The 21,483-nt window shown below is 38.4% G+C and overlaps 1 long non-coding RNA gene across 4 annotated transcripts in view; it reads right to left on the bottom strand.

The window, feature by feature from the left end:
• LOC122231455 overlaps positions 1 to 21,483 on the bottom strand; it is a 125,350-nt gene that overhangs the window by 10,306 nt on the left and 93,561 nt on the right. For 3 of the 4 annotated variants that reach the window (XR_006208706.1, XR_006208709.1, XR_006208708.1), the window contains exons 2-3: positions 14,307 to 14,396; positions 8,483 to 8,568 (exon numbers count right to left, since the gene is read on the bottom strand). This is a non-coding gene — a long non-coding RNA (uncharacterized LOC122231455). Of the gene's footprint in view, positions 1 to 8,482; positions 8,569 to 14,306; positions 14,397 to 16,429; positions 16,582 to 21,483 lie in introns of those variants that run through there. The other variant, XR_006208707.1, reaches the window with a different exon arrangement.

Here is a 21,483-nt window from a genome sequence, read left to right as displayed (position 1 = left end):
TGTTGGTGCTTCTTTGGCTTTTGAAGAGTAATAGCTTTGGTGGGACAGAGAGGTTTAAAAAAATTCAGATCTCTTAACTAGGAACCCAAACCAATCTAATCAAAGTGGCTGAGCCCTGGGGTACTCTCTAATGAGACTTAAGAATTAACAACACAGGAGAAACAATTATTTTTTTTCCCCCCGCTGGGTGCCAGGAGGCTGCCTTAAATGTGACCCACACTCACTTGCACCAGTACCATAGGAGCAAAGCCATGCCCCCTTCCTAGATTGATTCTCTACAAGCCTCTCTGGAGAGTCTCCCTAGGGTGGGATTCTTTCACTTCCCATTGCTTCTGCATTAGCCCCCATTCTTCTCTTTCCCTCTACTTAGTCTCTTTTGTGGGGTGCTGCAGATTCCCATGATTTGATTTTTTTTGTTTTGCTTTGTTTTGTGTTTTTGTTTGCTTGTTTGTTTTTTTACTTGTGCCCTGCTCTGGCCAAAGCCAGTTACTTGTTCCCTACCTCTGTACCACTGTGCATGCCGTTCCTTCTGCATAGAAGGCCTTTATTTCTCTCAACAATTCTTCCTTCTAAACTTCCATAGCTCCACTACAAAGTTTTTCTAAATTCTTTTCTATTTCTCTTTGCCATGTATCATTCCCTCTGTTCTATCTCTTTACCTAATACATACCTCTATCATCCCACTTAGTGTGGCAATTATGCACCTATATGTATGTTTCCTCTGTAATACTCTAAGCCTCCTGAGTAAAAGAATCATGATCATTTATTTTTCTTTCCCCAATTCCTATTTTAACTCTTTCTACATCAAAGGACATTCATAAATATTTGAGGGCTTCTTGCTAAGGGGAGATATATTACAGAATATCCAGTAAACAAGTAGAGGTGCAAAGTTCTGTGGGAATATAAAAAAGGGAGAAACTGCCTCCAAGACACAAGACACTAACATCCCAACCTCCAAGTCACACAGATGAGGTGGCCATTTGGGAGAAGATTAACACTTAAAAAGGCCACAAATCAAATAAGTGGCATCTTTACCTAGGATACTTCTCACTTCCTCTACTGAGAGAGATTCAGAGAACACACACCATCCCATCTGACTGATAATCTATGGTCAGCTTCCACCACATTACCCAGAAAATAAGTGGTCAAAAGGTATATTCTTAATAAATGTATGTAATATGTAAGCTGTGTACCACTTTCAGAAAGGTCTCTGTCACTGTGACCTAATAATACTAACTAGAATCATTCCATACATGCATATGACCCTGGGTTGCTCTCCAAAAACATTCTCACATACTCTAATACATTTTCTCTTTCATTTATATGACTTATATTAATTTGTCATTATACAGTTATGTTTTATCGCCCATATAAAATCTCTCCCTCTGCTGTATATGTATATTCACTATATAAATTTGTAAGTGTGTGTTATATATTAAATAATAAAGCTGTAATTTGATTATTTGACTATCTTCCCTACTTCTGTGGGAGTTCCATGAGGAGAAAGTTATCATTGTTATTACCAAAATTTCTGCTTTCCTCTCAGCGAGTCGAGTCCCAGAGACATGGTCATCCCACAATAAAATGGGGGAATGAATGAATGTATCAAACTTCTGAGATTGAGCCACCTGTGTTTCCTTCCATAGAGATCCTTTCCTAGTCTTGCTACTGGAAGACATCAGAGTAACTCATAGCAGCTCCATTTTTGCTCATTGAGAGAAGAAATGAAGATGGTGCAATCAGATTGGCTTAATAACATGACCCTATGGCTACTGTACAGAAGCACCCAAGTGATGGAGAGTGAAACAAAGAAAGACACATGAAAGAAAAATAATCTCAGCACAACACCTTCAAATCAATTCTCTATGCCCTTGTTTTTCACTTCTCCTGGAGGGTGGAGTCTAGAAACTGCAATCTTTTCATGATGATTGTTGGACAGGCTTCTTCTGACACTCTCAGGCTTTTCTTGGAGTTTGTAACAAGACTGCTAAGAAATATCCAGCCTCAGGTTTAACCCAATCCCCAGGCTTTCTTATTATGGTGGCTGTCATGATCTTTCTCCCCCCAAAAGATACACAAAGCTCTCAAAGCCTCCCTTAAGTGTCATTTACCATTCTTCAAAATCTGTTGAACATCAAAGGCAATGGTTGACTAAGCATTTTACAACAGGCCTTTATTTTCAGTCTCCTATCAGTATTTCAGATCCAGAGGAAAGATATTTCTTAAACTTTTTCTTCTTCATATATTTCTCTCTTCTCAATTTCACCAAACTTTACCACGAAGTGTTAAACCCAAAGGTTTCCAGGAAACATTCAAGTGATAGTTTTTTTCCTGCCCTGGCTTCTCTGTCCTATTTGCACCCACCTGTTTTCTAACTTTGGCTCTATTTCTCTCTCTCTCTCTCTCTCTCTTTTTAAATTTCAAAACAGTAACATTGATAAATAATATCCCAGAATCAGTGTCTAGGTGAACATAGGATAACAATAATGCTCGCCATTTACACTGTGCTTTATAGAAAGGTTTTTTACACATTTTGTCTGATTTTTAACATGTCTCTATAGGATAAACCAGTCATCAAATAGATAGCCAGTCAGTACCACACCACCCAGTCTGATGAGGTAAATGTGTTACTGTCACCAGAGAAATAGGTCTTATCCCATGTGTAGGGCACACTGAGATTTTACAAAGTTGTACATACAAAGTTGAATGAGAGCCTAAGAACCACTCCATAGCAACATGAAAGAGTTACAGTCATTTAGCTACAGAAGAGAAACACAGCCACTTGAACAAACTCTCTTCCCCATGTTTACATATATTCAGTGTAAATAGTTTTATAGGTGTAGTTTAAAAATACACAGCATACATGAGAAAATATTTTAAAGTTACCATTTCAAAATGCAGTGTTCTGAGCCTCTGACATTTTAAATTAGCTAGTTCTACAATTTAAGGCTGTCCAGCTAGAATTTACATGTTATAATTAGAGAAGGTTGAAAGCATAATTTAATAAAGGATTAGTCTACATTTGACCCTTTTTAAAATGGCAAAGGAAACAGCAATCACACCCTCATTTTGAACATAAAAATGCTGGGTTAGGAATGATGTTCCAGGCCACAGAGCTGGCAAGTGAAGGGTCTAGATCTGGAAACCATCTCTTTTGACTCTTAGGCCAACACTGCACGTCTCTGACAAGGTCTAATAGATTATAATAGGTCCCAAAAAATAGTTTTGATACTTGATGTTTTTCTAATTTATGGGTTCAGTCTTTTCTCTAACTGGTATGACTATAAGGGGCCAAGAAACAAAGTTACATTTTACAAACAGATTTTAACAATTTTATACACAGAATATATTTTAAGGTTATTTTCAGTAACTTAAAAAAATTCTAACTTTAGTAAGGTATAAAAATGCCATAGTTGGAAAAATTACAAAACTTTTAGAAATAATGGGAAAATCCCTATTGATGATACATGACTTCGCAAGAATATTGTTGCCACCACACGGGGGTGTCGTGTTCTTAATATGTGCTTTGCTGGAATTTTGAGCAGCTCAGATGAGCAAGCTTGGGAGTAGCAGAGAGCTGAATTTTACTGGCCAAAACAAAGCAGTTTGTCTAATCTGCACTAAGCATGAGGCCCAGGGATAGGAGTGAAGTCATAATTCATCAAATTGTCTCCAATGTGAAATCATCTTCACAATATTAATGTGTCAAAATTGTTCAGTCTCAGAAGATACTTTAGATTCTATGTGACTTACCTGTGGTGGGGCAGCAATTTCACTAGAAGCAGTCCTATTAGTATATGCCATGTTATACTCTCCAGTGCAAGAAGGTGATTAGGAAATTATTATACAATAGTGACTTTTATTGTTGGAATTACTGTGAGATAATTGACCATGGTGGGAGCTCTGTCCCCAAGCTGAAAGCAAATCATGGGAGCCAAGGTCAATTATCTTAAATTATATCCACAGTGAAAAGAGCTATTGCGATCATCATAGGACATAATCATCAAATACGTCAAGTCCTAAATGGCCAAACCTTTTCAATTACATTGTAGTGATTGCAGGTGCTATATTGGTGTTTTTTTATCTTTTATTTTAGAGAAGCAGGGTTGAGAGAGAGAGAGAGAGAGAGAGAATGAGTTGCGACAGAAAATCTTAAGCAGACTCCATGCTTAGCAGAAAGCCCGACGTGCGGCTTGATCTCACAACCACAATATCATCACCTGAGTGAAAATCAAGACCCAGACACTTAACCAACTGAGCCACCCAGGCGCCCCCCCCCCATATTGTTTAAAGGAAAACCATAATAATCAGAATACACATAATAATCAGAAAGGTTTCTAACTGGGAAAAATTTGGTAATGCGAACACACCAGAAGAACTTCCCAGAATAGTTCATTACTTCTGCATATGCAGGTTTTCTGCTTCTGCACTTGTAGTGGGCACATTTCTTCTAAAGAATTGACCAGTATTAACAATTACTTCTCGAGTTTATGTTAGTCATTGCAGGTAATTCATTAACTCTTTTTGTTGTTGTTGATGTGCAATACTATACTAGTTTCAGGTGTACAACACAACAATTGATAATGCTACACAGTATTCAGTGCTCACCACAATAAATGTAGTCATGATCTGTCACCATACAATGCTATTTCAACATTCCTGACTACACTACCTATGCCATACTTTTCATCTCCACGACTTATTTATTTTGAAGTCATTATTAACGTTTCATAACTTAGGTACAATTTAATATTAGTTACTAACAATAGCTTAATTTTCGTGGGAAAGCGTAAGTTTTTCAATCAGGCAGACCAAAGTCTGAATCTGTAGAATCCCAGGTTTCCCAGGTTTACCGTGTACTAACTGTGCAACTTAATTGCCTAACAGTGTATAGGGTCAAAGGAAATAAAAAGCAATTCAGATGGGCTTCTGAAAGCAATTTAGCCAAGGAAGGTATGGGCAGGGTTAAGGGAACCAACAAGGAATATGAGGCATTCAGGACTCATGAGGGCAAGATGTCTTTACTATCTCTAGTGCTTAAGGCAAGGGAGAAAAATAGAGAACCAGAATCTGGTGAGAGCTGGAGCCCTCACAGAAGTGTTTGCTGCCTGGCAGGAGCTACAATCACTTGTGAACAAATGCCACCATGCAACAGCAGGAAATGAATACGCTAGTCTTTTTCCTTTCTGGCCTTCTGATCTCTTGCAGGGTCCACTTTTTGCCCAAACCCAATTAGAAACAAGCCAGCAAGGAAGCCCTCGATGGACCAGACAACAGTGTCCAGCCCCTAAGGCACTGAAAAGGACAGAGCGAGCAGATATTTCTACTGGGTTGGGGGGATGCCAACAGACAAAAGCTGCTTACTCTCTTGAGTGTTTTGTTTTCCTCATTTATAATAGAGAATTGAACAAACTCCTGCCAGATAAAATTAAATCTAAAGATTCAATGAAATATACACAGATGCATAATGCAGTGCACATCACATAACAGATGCTCAAACAACAACAGCTAGCTCTTACCTTATATATATATATTTTAGTATTTATTTATTTTGGTGAGAGCACAAGCCAGGGACAGGCAGAGAGAGGGGGAAAGAAGATCTGAAGTGAGCTCTGTTCTGAGAGGCTGACAGCAGTGAGCCCAACTTCGAGCTCAAACTCATGAACCATAAGATCATGACCTGAGCCGAAGTCAGAAGCCCAACTGGCTGAGCCACCCAGGCGCCCCCACTTCCCTCATTTTTTGACAGTAACGAAACGCTGTGAAGATGAGTGTACATTCTCTATTAAATTCAACAACATTCCAACAAGGTTTACCCCTCAAGAAGCTATTTTGTTTCTTTTTATAGGAAGCTTTTATGTTTTCTTCTTTACAACATAGGGAGACCATGTATAGAAAGATGAAAGCACTAGAAAACTAGGTTCTCTAATGTCGCAAACCGTGTGCTTATTTCAGTTTTGATTAGGAGGCCTCTGCAAAACAGGTGCATTGTTTCTGACCAGCACAACTCTGCCCAAGAGCACATGAGTGGAGAGTGATAGAAAATCAGGGTTCTAAACATTTTGTACTTTATACTCTACCACTAATCTATGAAAGCATGATTCCAACAGAAAGCAACAAGCTTGCCTTTCTGAGGATATGTGTATGGTTTTAGCCTTTAAAGTTAAAATTATCAGTGAGCATTGAGGTGCCTGGGTCCTCAGTGGGTTTAGCATCTGACTTCAGCTCAGGTCATGATCTCACGGTTAATGGGTTCAAGCCCCACATCAGGCTCTGTGCATACAGCTGGAGGCTGGAGGTTGCCTCAGATTCTATATCTCACTCTCTCTCTTCCCCTCCCCTGCTCATTCTCATTTGTTCTCTCTCTCTCAAAAATAAATAAGCATTACAAATTTTAAATAAAATAAAATAATTAGCATGAAAGGCACTGAAGTTTGTTGGAGTGCCACTGCTCTCACAGAGCACCTGTGCTATGCCAGTCTTGCCCACCACCCCAGGAACTGTCTGCCACTTTTCCAGGTTTTATGGTCCTTAAGGCATGTTCTGCCTGAATATTTGCTTGTACACGTCTTTGCTTATATATTATTTGTTCCCTCATGATAGCAAGGACCTAGGCTATCTTGTTCTCCTTTATGCCTAGTAATACCTAGAGTCTGTTAGTAAATACTAAATAAGCTCACACACAGAAAAAAAGCATGTACATAAAAGTAGTTGACGTGTGAATTTGATTTCATGGTGTATTCAAACCACTTTGAAACAGATACCCCAAACAGGGTGGCAATTATTATTGCTGTTTTCATTATTGCTACTACTAGGAATGATGGTAAAACGGTGCATACATGGTAAATATTATGGTGATGACAGTTATTTCCCGATGATTGTGTCCTGGTCATACATGCTTATGCTTAAAACAAGACTCCAGTCTTTGTATTCAGCTTGTGACTACTGCCAACTTTATGTTTGCAGTGACACTGCCAGACAGATTGTGTAGCTTGGAATGATATCTCTCAAATAGTAGTGGCAATAATGTCCCAGATTTTAGGAAAAATGCCACATGACAAATGCCAAGTGCTAAACAAATAATAAAAGGGAAGCCTACATACTTCTACTTCTGGAAAGATGAAGTGGGAGTGCTTTTTCCAATTCTTTCTACTGAGTACAACTAGAAACCCTGGGCATTGTACAGAGAACATAAGACTCTATAAGGTGGAGAAAAGCAAGCTCACCATCTACAGACCTAGAGACTAGAGAAGTAACATGGTGCTGAGTTCCTTGCACTTTTTTTGTTTGTTTCTTTGTTTCATCTATTCTAGAGTTAGAGCTAAAAAAGCCAGAAAACCAAAGACGCCAATAGGCAGAGACACAAAAAGCTCTAACAAATGCCTTTCCTCTCAAGTCAAAAGGCCATGAAGGCCTAGAAAGACAGAAAACTTTGAGATTGTAAGATCTCTCCTCCTACCAAATACAACACAAAAAACTATGGCCCTAATCCCACCCACACAAAAAAGGCCAAGTGGGGAGCCTAGATTTCCACCATTGTTGGCCAGTAATGAGGTTCCCCAACATTCCTTCTGGGATAGTGTCAGAGATGGCCTGGGATCTGGTACTTAGTAAAGCTATCCGCATCAAGAGCTGTGTCAATAGAGACCATGTGAAGAGCCTGGACCTCCACTCCCACCTGGCTGTACCGAGGCACCCCTTCTTCTCCCCAGGGAGGTAGTGTCAGAGAAGGACTGCTAGAGGGTCAAAATTTCACCACTATCATTCAACACTAGTAAGACAGTACCTTCCCACCTCCATCCACCATGGTGTCTGTAGGAACCATGTAGAGAGAAGTAGCAGAAGGGAGGTATCAGTGGAAGCCTAGTGGAAAGCTTGAACTCCCAGTTCTGCTCAGCAATCATGAGAAGCCTTGCCTCTCCTCCTTAGTGTCAACAGAGGCTGGATGGGAAACATAGATTTCTGTACCTGCTTAGCAGTAATTAAATGGTACTTGCTCCCCCCTTTCTCCTACCTCAATAAGAGAATGGAAGGGATGGAGGGAAAAATCAGTGATCAGAAAGATAAAACAATATAAATCACGAGAATAAATTACTGCTTCCCTCCAAAAATGGAAAAGAGCCTCACACTGTAGGAAGAGAACAATCTATTTAAGAGTTGTGTAATCAGAGTCCCAGAATGAAAGAAGAAAGATGGTAGGTCTAGAAAAACACTCAAAGGAATAATGGCTGAAAAATTCCCAAATTTGGAGAAGTTGCATAAATGTGTGTGTGTGTGTGTGTGTGTGTGTGTGTGTGTGTGCGTGCACACACACACACACACACCTCTATAGATTCAAGATGCTAAGCAAACCCCAAACAGAATAAACTCAAAGAAATCTATACCAAGACACATCATAGTCAATCTTATGAAAACTAAAGGCAAAAAAAAATACATAAATAAAAATGTAAAAGCAGCAAAAATGAAATGACATTTTACCTACAGGGAAAATCTATTTGGATGACAGTGGATTTCTCATCAGAAATCTTTCTGGAGGCCATAAGGGAGCAACACAGCATTTTTCAAGCTCTGAAAGAAAAGAACTGTCAATTCAGAATACTGTACCCATAAAAAATCGTCAGAAACTAAGGGCAAAATCAAGACATTTTCGGATAAAAGAAAACTAAGAAAACTTGTCACCGGCACACTTACCTCCCCCCCCCCCCAACCAACCAAAATCTAAAGAAAGTTCTTTAAACAGAAATGATAAGTGATAACAAAAGGAAGAAATAACATGGTTACTAAAAAAAGCAGGGGGGGGGGCGGGTAAAAAGGATAAATACAGACTTTCCGGGTTAAGTTTTCTAAATTATGTTTGACAATGGAAACAAGAATTTTAATACATCTGATGTGCTTCTAAGTGAATGCAGAAAACGTTTAAGAAAATCATGATTATAATTATATTATTAAAATTATATTATAAACAAGGGGAATAAAGGGATATAAATGGGGCTAGGTTTTTAGTTTACTCAAACTGGTAAAAGGATGACATCAAAGCTAGCAGAAGGAAGGAAATCAAGAACAGAAATCAGTTAAATTCAAAACAGAAAATCAATAGATGAAATCAATGAAACAAAGAGCAGGTTGCTTGAAAAGATAACAAAATTAACAAATATCTAGCAAGAAAAACAAAGAAAAAAAGAAAAAAAAGGTATAAATTATCAGTATCAGAAATGAAATAGGAGTTATCGTTACAGAACTTACAGACATTAAAAGGACAATAAATCAATACTAAAACAGCTTTAAACACATACATTTAAAAGCTTAGGAGAAATGGATTCTTTGAAAAACACAAACTGCCACAACCGACACAATATGAAATAGGTAATTTGATGAGCATTGTAACCTCCAAAGGAATTAAATTTGTAATTTAAAAAATTTCCCAAAATGAAATCTCCAGATCCAGATTGTTTCATTGGAGAATTGTCCCAGATTTTTAAAAAGTAAAATTAATGCCAATATCCAATTTTTATGGAAAACCAAAGAGGAAGGAACACTTCCCAATCCATTTCTAATAGTGTTTAAATACCTCAGACTAACAATACAAAAGTAAAAGTACAGATCAATATCCATCATGAATACAGACAGAAAAAAGTCCTTTAAAAATATTAGCAAATAAAATTCAGCAACACATATTAGCAATGAACACGGGGACACTAAAACTAATAATTATAATACTATTTACAATTGGACACAAAAAGAGGAATACTTAGGTGAAAATCTAGTAATACATATACAGAACTTGTAGCCCAAAACTACAAAACATTAATAAAAGAAATCAAAGAAGTCCTAAATAAATAGGCTATGTTCATGAATTGTAAAATTCAAAATTAAACTATTCTCTCCAAATTTATATGCATGTTAACACAATTCCTATGAAATTCCCAGCAAGAATTCTGGTAGCTATCAACAAGATAATTCTAAAATTGATATGGAAAGACAAAAGAACTAGACTAATTTGAACAGTTTTGGAAAATAATAAAGTGAGAAAAATCATTCTAACTGATTTCAAGACAATATATAACTATAGTAATTCAAACTATGTAGAATTCAAAGAATAGATACATAGATCAATGGAACAGGTAGGACATGCCCAAATGATTTCTGACAAAGGTACCAATAAAATTCGTAGAGAAAAGATAGCCCTTTCAACAAATGATGCTGGAACAATTGAATATCCATAGGCAAAAAATGAACTTTCATCTAAATCTCATTATACAAAAAGTGGATCAGGAACTTAAATGTAAAAGTTAAAACTGTAAGGCTTTTAGAAAAAAAAAAAGTAAACCTTTAGGATCTATTGTTAGGCAAAGAGTTCTTGGACTTGAACACACAAAGCATATTCATTAAAAAAAAATGATAAATGGGATCTCCCTAAAATTAAAACCATATGGTCTGCAAAGACCATATTAAGATAATGAAAAGACAAGCTACCCAGTGAGAGGAAATTTTTGCAAAGCATAAAAGCAACAAAGGATTAGTATCTAGGATACGTAAAGAACTCTCAAAATTCAACAATAAATAAAATCCAATCAGAAGATAAGTACTTCACCAAAGAGTATATACAGATTGTAAAATAGGTACATGGCAGATATTCATTATCATTAAGCATCAAGGAAACACAAATCAAAACCACAAGGAGGTATTACAGCACACAAAATGGTTAAAGTAAGAAGGAGGGACAGCATCAAAAACTGATTTAAGATGTGGAGAAACCCAATCACTCACATGGCTGGTGGGAATGTCAAATGTTACAACTCAAGCAGCTTGGAAGTCTCTCAACAAAGTAAACATGCAACTACCCTACAAACTAGCAGTTGTTCTAGACGTTTTTTTCTAGAGAAATGAAAACTTAAGTTCAAATGACTTTATTTGTAATAACCTAAAATGTAACGACCAAGATACCCTTTGAGTTAACAAACGGCAGTATGTCCATACCATAAAATACTATTCAGAATTTAAAAAGACCTATTGATTCACACACACACAACAACTTGGATAAAACTCCGAAGTACTATGCTGAGAGGAAAAAATCCCCAAATAAATTTATAATTTCATGATATTTTTTCAGTGACAAAATTATAGAAATGGAGAACATATTAGTGGTTGCCAAAAGTTATGAAGGGATTGGGGGTGGAAGTGAATGTGGCTATGAAAAAACAACATTCAGAATCTCTGTTGTGATCAAAGTATTGTGTCCTAACTGTATCAGTGTCAGTAATTTGGTTTGACACTGCACTATAGTTTTACAAAACATAACCCTTGGGGGAAACTGGTAAAGGGTACACGTGATCTCTCTATATTGGTTTTTACAAATGCACGTGAACCTACAATGATCTCAAGATAGTTTTATTTATTTATTTATTTATAGAGCACATGTGTGCAAGCAGGGGAGGGGCAGAGATAGAGAGAGGGAAAGAGAATCCCCTTGCGCTTGGAGCCAGACGCTGAGCTCAATCCCAAGAAGTGTGAGATCATGACCTGAGTTGAAACTGAGTCAGATGCTTAACTGACTGAACCACCCAGGTACTTCTCAAAATAGGCTTTATTTATTAAAGTAACCATTAAAAAGGGAACTCCTTGTCTGCCCTTCTCCAACATCTACCTCACTCCCCACACCTCTCTCCTAAAGCTGATTCAACCAGGAGCTGGTATGTATGTGTATGAGACGATGGAAAAGAGAGGAGTTAGGGCATGGTCCCCCAGTGCAGCTGTTGGCTTTCCCTAACCATGCTGTGTACAGTGAGGGAGGTGGGAAAAGTGTGGTAAGGGCCTTCCTTGTGCAGGTGGTTCCTGCCTTCATTTAGTAACACAGACCTTTGGACACAGGGTGCTAAAGGAATTGAGTATCATTTGATTCAGTCAATCTTTTTTTTTCCCCCATGAGGTAAAAGAATATGGAAAAAACAACATTAGGATGAGGATACTAAAGACAGAGACAGGAAGGCAACTTACTTAATCTCCTATCATTTAAGAGGAAGATGGAGGTTATAAACAAAAGAAAGAGAGAGAGAAATATGAGATATTCTGAGTAACATTCTCCCCTAAACGATTAAAGGTAGATATACATGACTGATATGCCTATCATTGATTCACTCATTTATCCATCATCCCATTCAGTTATTCATTCAAAAATATATACGGCAAGCCTACTCTCTGATAAGAACTGTGCCAGGCCATGGCGAGACACATTTGAATCAGACACAGATTCCTCCCTTTAAGGATCTCAGAATCTAACAGGAGAGGTATTTTTTTTAAACTGTCAATTTTAAAGCAAAATGTAGACATTCTATAAACAAGCTTTGAATGGAGTATCTGGCCAGGGACAAGGGTTTCAAATCAAGTCTCCTAGAGAACACAACACCACAACTAAGTCTCTCTATACTTCCAGTTATTCCTTACCTAGCATGCATTCTTCACTATTCTAGGTTAAGATACCGACAAAAACACTGCAGGCATTCAAGACAGAAACAGTACTATCCAGGCCAACAGCAGCACTTCAAATAAATATTAAATTGAGTTGAATTAAGTAAAATAGTGAGAAACTAATAGAAGTTTAATTAAATCCTTAAAATGTGAAAAGGGGGCTTAAGACTTGAGACTCCAGATAAATGAAATGTAACTACAAAACAATGAGACCAATTCAACTTTATAAGCTCATCAACACACAATGCTATACCCTGACAATAGCATGCTGTGTGGACTGATACCTGAAATCAGAGAGGACTCAAAACATAAAAACAGACACTAGTACCTAATGCTTTTGTGTGCACAATAAAATTAAAAAAAAAAAGCCTCACATTGCTTAGCCTCTTATGCACAGATTGTGCTGTTCACTAACATGCTCAAATTAGTTATGCAAATCCTGTGCCATATTATGCCTCTCCACCATATGTGACTAGTTACCATAGCAGTCAAGCTTAAGTGCATATTTTCCATAGCAACCTAGGAATCTTTACTGCACAGAGAGACCTAAGTGAGAGGGAACTGAAAGCAGTGCCACAAAGCAATATGAAATATAAATGTTGGCAACATACTCTAAATCTTTCTTTAAAACGACATCATTTAGCATTGACTTTTAAATGCCACAGCCCCTGGGCGGTTCTCTTTTAGACTGTATCAGCAACTCCTTCCTGTTGGAGATGTGAAACTCTTTGAGAACAGATAACATTTATGATTTGGAGGCATAAAGGGGAGTTTTCCTCTGGGCTTATTCTAGAGACTGAGTGAAATTTTCGCCGTCCACAGTGCTGGAGAATTACAACAAGGGGTTAAGGAGACTGAGAGGTGCTAATCTGAATGCAGTCAGCAAACTGAAGTTCGATATAATGCCATTTATTTGGTGGTTTCATTGGCTTCTGTGCTGTTGTTACCACTTCCTGCCTCAGACTACAAGACTGATACCAAACTGAGCTAGAGTTCTCCCCTGTATTATTGGCCTTTTGAGGGCAGTTATCTAATAAGTTATATTAATTTCATCTTTGATATTTAATAGTAAGACTGTTTACCCTTAAAAGGCCTCCAGACCCACTGCATACAGGTATACAGAGGGAATATATACATGAGAAACAGGATCCCAGATGCTTCATTCACTTATTTTAAGCTTAATTCACGTACAAAATTAAACACAGTTACACACAAATTAGGCCCAAGCAGTGGTCCTGGAATTGGGGCTAAATTTACTTGAGGGTAATGTTACCAGTGGCTGTTGTTACTTGAGTACTTAGTGCCAGGAACTGTGCTAGTCCTTTCCATCCCTTACGATGAATGGCATGTGATGAATGTGTGAGACATGGGAGACTTTCTGCATTTCCTAGAAAAAATAATTACCTCTCCCCCAAAGCTACCTGACTAGAAAGGAGAAGTAAAAAAGAAACCAGGTTTATCTACTCTAAGAACCAAACCACTCTTTTCTGCTATACAGGGAAAAGGGGGGAAACAGAGGAGGTAAGGCTTGGAAGAAAGTGTCCATTGTGGCACCCAGAGCCATACCCCACAATGAATGGGAATGCCTGACGAGACTGCCAGGGGAGTCAGAGATAAGGAGATGGATGAACCTAGGCTGGTCTCAGAATCATACAGAATTTATCTTTTAGGGATGTCTTCATTTGAGCACTGAGGACACAGTTCTTCTGGATTCTTCACACATCATACATATATTTAAACCTTTGTGAGGAAACATAACTTCTCTAATTTAGATCAGAAACTTAACAGAAAACTTTTTATATTACTTAGAATTTCAGTATTCTAGTGTTGCTTCTCCCCACCTGCTTTGCTCCCCCCTCCCACTGGAAAGGGACTGAACTTTTCTTGTCCTTCCATCATCTGGAAATGAAGGCTGTGGCTCATTTCAAAAACTGTAACAGAAAAGAAACCATGTTTTACTCATTCCCGTATTATTTGCCTGCAGACATAGCCCTTTATGAGACATAGTCTTCTTGATCCCTAAAACATTACTATGAAAACAATACCACTTAAAACTCCATTGCTTTGTTTTTAGGAAAATAAGCTTAAAGAATTTTATATTTGATTCTCTGTTCCAAGACTCCCCTCCAAGAAAGTTTTTCATGACTTCTCAGCTGGGTGGAAGGGAAGGTTCTCATTTGCTGTGGGCATCCTTACAGATCAATTAGAGACTGCCCAGCAGTCTCTGGGCCTGCAACTCAGCATATTGGACACTGCATGGACAGACTGGTATAACTAGCATGGCATAAAGAAAGTCACTGTTGGGACCTGAAATCTCTCCTTTTAAATGTGATTTGGAATGGACTAGGTGGTAGTCTAAGCTTCTCCTGCCCTAGGTCTCTGAATTACAAGCACCCACAGGCACAGTGGTGATTGAGCCAGAACAAAAAACTCAGTGGAGTCCCTACCACACTTAAGCTTGTCAATGGCTTCTCTCTGTGTGATCAGATCCAGTCTTTCTAGCCTGAGACTTCAGGCCCTCCATGACCCAGCCCTTCTTGCCTCTCCAGCCTAATGCTACCATTCTCTCTACTCCTTCATGCTCTGAAACACTGAATTAATTGCAATTCCCTTCATACATCATGCTGCTTCTCATCTCTGAACATCTGCTCATGTTTGTTCCTCTGCTTAGAAGAACCTACTTTCCTACCCTACCCCCTACCAGCCACATTTGTCTGGCCAACTTCACTGGTTAGGATTACCACTCCCTCCAGGCAAAGTTAGATACCCCTCCTTGTGCTTCATGATACTTTTACATCACTATCCATCACATTTACACAGTTGTATTATGATTATAACAATATGGAAGGATGTTATTTCCTTAGGAAAATCTCTTAAAGTAAAAGATCTGCCATGAAAAAAAAAAAAAAAGATACTTTGAAAAGCCTACTTCCTGTGTAGATGCTTGGCCTGATGGGCTTGCCTCCTGAGACACAAGCAGAGAAGGGATTGCATGCAGAAGGGGAAAGGAGAAAAGGCTTTGGAAGGAGAAAAGAAACCTGAATGAACAAGCACAAGAGGCAGAGGTGGAGAGGAAAACAGCAAGATAGTAGGAAAATCCCACGATCTGAAATGTGTGAACCTCCCCCCCACCCCACCCTCACTGTAACTATCCAGTTTATCAGCAGACGTTACTTAACTCAGATTGTAGGAAATAAAATGGGTCGGTGAGGGGGCAAACTGGAAGGCGTCTTTGTTGTATACCTGCACTAATTGAGAGAGAACAGAACAGTGTCTGTGTACATACAGAAACATAGGAACACTGGAGACAGGAAGAAATACAAAGTAAGCTACAGAAACTTGCATAAAATGGGAGGTAAGTTTTTGACAGTTTTTGAGTTTTTCCCCCCTGGCTGTGGAACTGTGGTTCAATCAAAGTTTGACAACATCTCCATGGGAAAGAAGCTTTCAGAAATATCTGGGTTACCTAATTATATGAAATATAATTTTATAGGTCTGCTTCCTTGACCAGTCTGAGGGATCCCTACCTGCTGCATCACCAGGCCTTTTTCACTCCCTGGCATATTGAAGATATTCAGTAAGCACTAGATATATCAGTATTACTAATATTCCATAGGAGTTCCTAGTTTAAAGTTAATTTGTAAGAACTTCACCTTGAGAATTTTTGTTTGACCCTAGAGTTGGCTAGAGATATCCTGTTCATTAAGAAAAATGTGAGTTGTAAATTAAGAATCTAGGCAAAACTAAATTAAGAAGGTCAATTTGCTGAAAAATTCATTTAAGGATTTTAAAAGCCATATATAAATGAGTTTTGGATGATCTGCCCCAGTGCTCACATCTATTAGCTGGGAGGAATGCAGAGAATGAGTTACACTGGGAAACCTCCCCCAACGTGAGGGGTCTGGAGCTGCTGAATACAGTGCATTGCCCCAGAGTGGCGATGCGAGCCAAAGACTCCTCTCACCTCGAGCTAGAAGTGCCAGGAATTTTTATCCAAGGCATTTTTCATGTAGCAGACCTCAATGTAGCAAATGTCCCAATAGGGATGACACTGGTATTTGCCTGTTACTCTTTCAGTACACTGCAAGGAGCTTTCAGTTTGTCCTACCAGGTTGCAGCTGTCTGGGGTAAACAAAAATGAAAGAGATAATACATGTCAACACAATTATACCCTCTCAAAAGTTCTATATGGTAAAAAGTGACACAATAGGGATTGCCAGCTCATTTTGGAGTACAAATATAACACCTTTGTGAGCTGTTCCACACATGTTCTGGCACCTGGAGCAGAGAGAACTTGATCTGATAGTAGGCTGAGTTAGGTTTATTAAAGGTGTAAACAGAGTGAGGCTGCCTCCAGAAGGGAAGGAAAGAGAACACCTCCTGTCCTTTTATTGTTACAACCCCATTTATATGAAAACTAAGCTGACCACTGAGAAACCTCAGAGCACAAATTGTTCAATACATTCATCTCATACCAAACTGTTAAATCCCATCCTCTCATACCAGTCTTGGCAATGGTGTCCAGAGTCAAGATCCCACACTTCCCATAGCTCATCATCATACACAAACACTTATTTTTCTATTAAAGACGTTTGAAATCTAAGGAATTTTCTTCTGACTCTCCTCATTGTCTCCGTTTTCTCATTTGCAAATTAGTCAAAGAACCGTTAGTGATAAAATGGTTCACTCATAGAATGGTTAATCATCACAAATGTAGCTGCCATGATTTGAGCATTTATTGGGAGCCAGAATCTATATTAGGTGCCTTCTACACAAGATTTCTAATGCATACAATGGCCTTTCAAGAAAGTTATTATTTATTTTAGCAAAAAGAAAACTGAAGTCAGTGAAGTGAGGTATCTTCTTTAAGATCACACATCTAGTAAACAATGAGCCGGAAGTAGAACAGAGATCTAAGAGATATTCTCAAACACTACAGCCAAATTGTCCTGAAGTAAATGAAATAATATGCATGAAAGTTCTTTGTGAACTATAAATGAAAGGCCAATTTATAACAGAAAGAGAGCTATTTGGGACTTGAATGACTTGTATACAACCATAACTATCCGTCATTTTATGGACTTTGCCAGCCACCTTACCTTCCTGAGCTTCAGTTTGTGCATGTGTAAAATAAGGATGTTATCACTTATTAAATTAGCTACTTCTTCGTATGTTCTATTCACCTGCAAAACTGGCGCTGACAGCACATTAGATAATAAAAATGAAAACAATTTATAAACTATAAAGCATAATGCAAATATTAGGGGCTCTTACTGGGGTAAAAAAAAATCCTAATAAATTAGGACACTCAGGGCAACTCAGGTCTTGAAAGAAGACAAAGACTCCCTCTGATAGGTGTCTAATCTATTGCCTGCTCTGTGGAGGAAACCATTTCATTTGAAATATTTGACTGCCCCAAAGCAAAGTGCTTTTCCCAGGCAGCTGCCCTTTTAATATCAGTGCTAGTGATTGATTTTTCAAAGTGAAAGGACACTCCTGAGGATGATGGAAAGCCAAGGGGCATGCTCACCAAGGACCTGGGTTCTGAGTGAATCCCGTTAGGCTTGGAGTAAGGACTCACGTTCCATTTCTTTATCCAGGGAGAGGTGTGAATGGGCCTACTGTGAAAGGTAACTAATGAAACACATTCCTGAGATTTTATCTTAGGTTGGAGGGGATTAATTTAGGGCATAAATCTACCCAAAATCCCTGGACTCTAGCCAGTGAACCCTAAATATGAGGCTGACAAAGATGATCTTTGCAACAGCCAACCCGCACACCTCTGTCCCAACCACCAGGTATAGTCTGTGGTTTACGAATGTGGAAAGAATAATGTTCTAGTCTTAGGTTAATACCTATTAAGCATTTTCTATGGTCATTTGCTAGGGAAAGAGCAGCAATGTTTTCATTCAGTAGTGGGTTAAAACCATTCCATTAGCAAGAAGGCAACCTCACTTTTAATGTCACAGAAAACTCATCTACTGCTCAGATAGGAGGGATTTGCCTTGAACAAGACACTTCTGAAACCAGAGGTAAAAAAGAATTATTTGCTCTGTAAGCAAATAATGAAGTAGACTATAGGACAGCCAACTGCTGAGAATATTTTTTCTCCTTTAAAACAACCCTAACAGTAAAAGTGGGTATCAATTCTAATATTACTACTGATACATTCCCAATGCCTCCCTCAATCCTAAGTACTAGTAAAAGCCAAGCAAATATTTTATACGTGAATAAATATTTCTAACATGTAAAATGATCCCTCAAAACTCTTAAGCTCTGAAATATTTCTATACTTTTTCATGATATTTCTCTAGGAGTCAGGAGACCTCAAGACACATTGCAGAGTCAAAAACTTCCATGGGGAAGATAGTCACTGACAGGCATTCTGTCTTCAAGAAATGCTATATTTACTATTCTTTCAAGTAATACTCTTTCTTCTATGCCTAGCACAGTGCCTGGCACCTATTCATTGAAGGCTTATTGTTTTGAAATCGCTGTGTCCTGCATAAAGCTAGAGGAACTATTTTAGGTTTTTTAAGAAAATAAAACCCTCAATGAGTTTTTCCTTTTTTCCTATAACTTTTGCATTTATTACTTCTAAGCCTCAGGCTTGTCAAATTAACAAATTCATATTCATTTTTTCAAGAATATATACAATAAATATTTATTATACTAGATACATTATATGAGTATGTTTAGGTACCAAAAACTCTGAGGCAGATTTACCATGAAGCTAATGAAGGCCTCTCACCCAAATCACTGCCCTAACCCTGTATTTCATTTTGCAATTACAATTTGTGTTTATTTTTTTCATGTTCTCCCTGCTAAATTATAGAAGGTTTGGGCCCATCCCTATAAAAACTATTACAAGTATTAATCCTATACAGTACATGTTCTAGAGATATGGAATCTCAGAATTATAGAGGTACATAATTTGCCCAAATTCTCATCTTGAGTTGCAAACTGATGAATCAAGCTGAAGTCTTTGGCCTCTAAATCCAAGACGTCTTGATTAAGCCATGATACCTCCTCTCAGAGATGCAGAAAACACCATTGTGTCCATTCTCTCCAGGGAGTCTGTTTTCATCATCACTGAGATCAACAATCTCTAAGGTATTCAGAAACTAACACATTTATTGAAAGCCCATTACTCATCAGGCATGCTACGAGATGCTTTGTGTGTGTAAGCAAACATACACACTTGCATACACACACTATTTGATTCTTTGAACAACCTAGGGAGGTTACACAATAAAAGAAACAAGGTTCCAAAAGGATAACTTGCTGGATGTCTCATAAATTGCATGTGGTATTTGAACCTACATCTGCTGACTCTGAAGTCTATGCTTTTTCTATTCATAAGGCTGTTTTTCCTTTCTGTATCAAATCTGGGCAAAGCAGTCACCTCTCAGAAGCCATTTCTCTTAGGTCTCAGAAGACTGCCTGCACTTCCACATGTCAATACTGGTTTTTCTTCAGTGACACTAAGAAGGAAATAAGCTATCACCCTGTCCTCTTTGAATTCAAATGTCACAGGTGAGTATTTGAGGTATCTCGCATCACTCAAACACTCCATCCACTGAAAAAGTGACCTTTTAATGCCTGTATCTCTAGCACTTTATGATCTTTTAGACTTGGGAGATAATCCCATAAAAAGCTGTCCCAGCAATCCAAGCCTGTTGTAATCCTCAGATCCACTCCTCATATCCTGGATAAGACAAACCATCTAAGTTATCCCTTGTCCTGTCAAGGTGTAGACTTTAATTGGAAACCTTGGACAGCCAAGTTGTAGTCTCATTGAGCAGGTTAGAAATTGTGAAAGCACAAACCCAGATTCAACCAAATGACACTGCAGCCAGGAACTGCAAGTGACAGCTGTTCAATTCCACACCTCACAAATAATCACATGGGGTGTGCCCTGGGATCATAGGAGGAAATCTGAACACAGCTACAGCACCACTGCTGGGTGACAGAGTATCTCTACCCCAGGCCCTGACACATCTGGGGACCCCTCTGGACCAGAGCCTGAACAGTCTTACTTGGAGATTTGTAAATCTGCTACAAGGGTTCTCTGGGACCCCCTCGAAGAGGGAGTATTCTCAGGAAAGCCAAAACCAGGGATGCCCTGAGCAGAGTATTCCCAAAGACTGGGTGTAGGGCCACTGCTCATCATGCAACTAAAAGCACAAGGATCCACAGATTATACACGTGGCTCAATATAAAAATTAAATATAACTGCAATTAAAACTATTCTACAAAACACTGAAAATACCAGCAGGACTCTCCTCTGCCTCCTACCTCTCCTCTTCCTCCAAGATTAAAATCTGAGATGTTCAGAACCATTAGCAGGATTCAAGCTGATTTTAATATAAAGAATATAATATATTCCTGTTTGATAGTCTCCTCATAAAAGCCTTAATTCACAATGAACTTCACCTCTCAATGGGAATACAGTTATAGCCTCATAACTAGTCTCCTGTTCTAGTTTCCTTCTCCTCCAGTCCATCTTCTACATTGCTGCTGGAGTATTTTTCTAAAGTGCATGGATAACCATGTCTTGCCCCCTTCAGAAGCTCTGTTGGCTGTAATTGGAGGGATATAGTACAGACACCCCCCCACCTCATGGACAATGATCTTCTTCTCCAAATTCCAAACTCACTTTCCAGCCCTTACCCTGATGCACCTTATACTCCAGCCATATATTACACTGGAGTTTCTAAGAAAAACCATACTTTCTTTTATATCTCATCTTCTGTTCCTTGGCTTCTGTTCCTAAAATGACCTTTCACATTAAAAACAAACAAACAAATACATCACCTTCCCTATTTTTAAGCAGAGAGAATTGCTATTCATCTTTCAGACCCAACTAAAATATCCTTTTCCCCTAATCCCCCATAATGAATCATTCCCTCTACTGGATCCCATAGGATTTGCATATAGTGCTATGGAAACACATGTTACAATGCATTGAAATTACTTGTTCACATGGGTACCTTTGCCAATAGCCTATACATTTAG

This window comes from Panthera tigris, chromosome D1, assembly GCF_018350195.1.
Source record: "Panthera tigris isolate Pti1 chromosome D1, P.tigris_Pti1_mat1.1, whole genome shotgun sequence".
NCBI lineage: Eukaryota > Metazoa > Chordata > Mammalia > Carnivora > Felidae > Panthera > Panthera tigris.
This window is presented reverse-complemented; position numbering and strand designations above follow the sequence as displayed.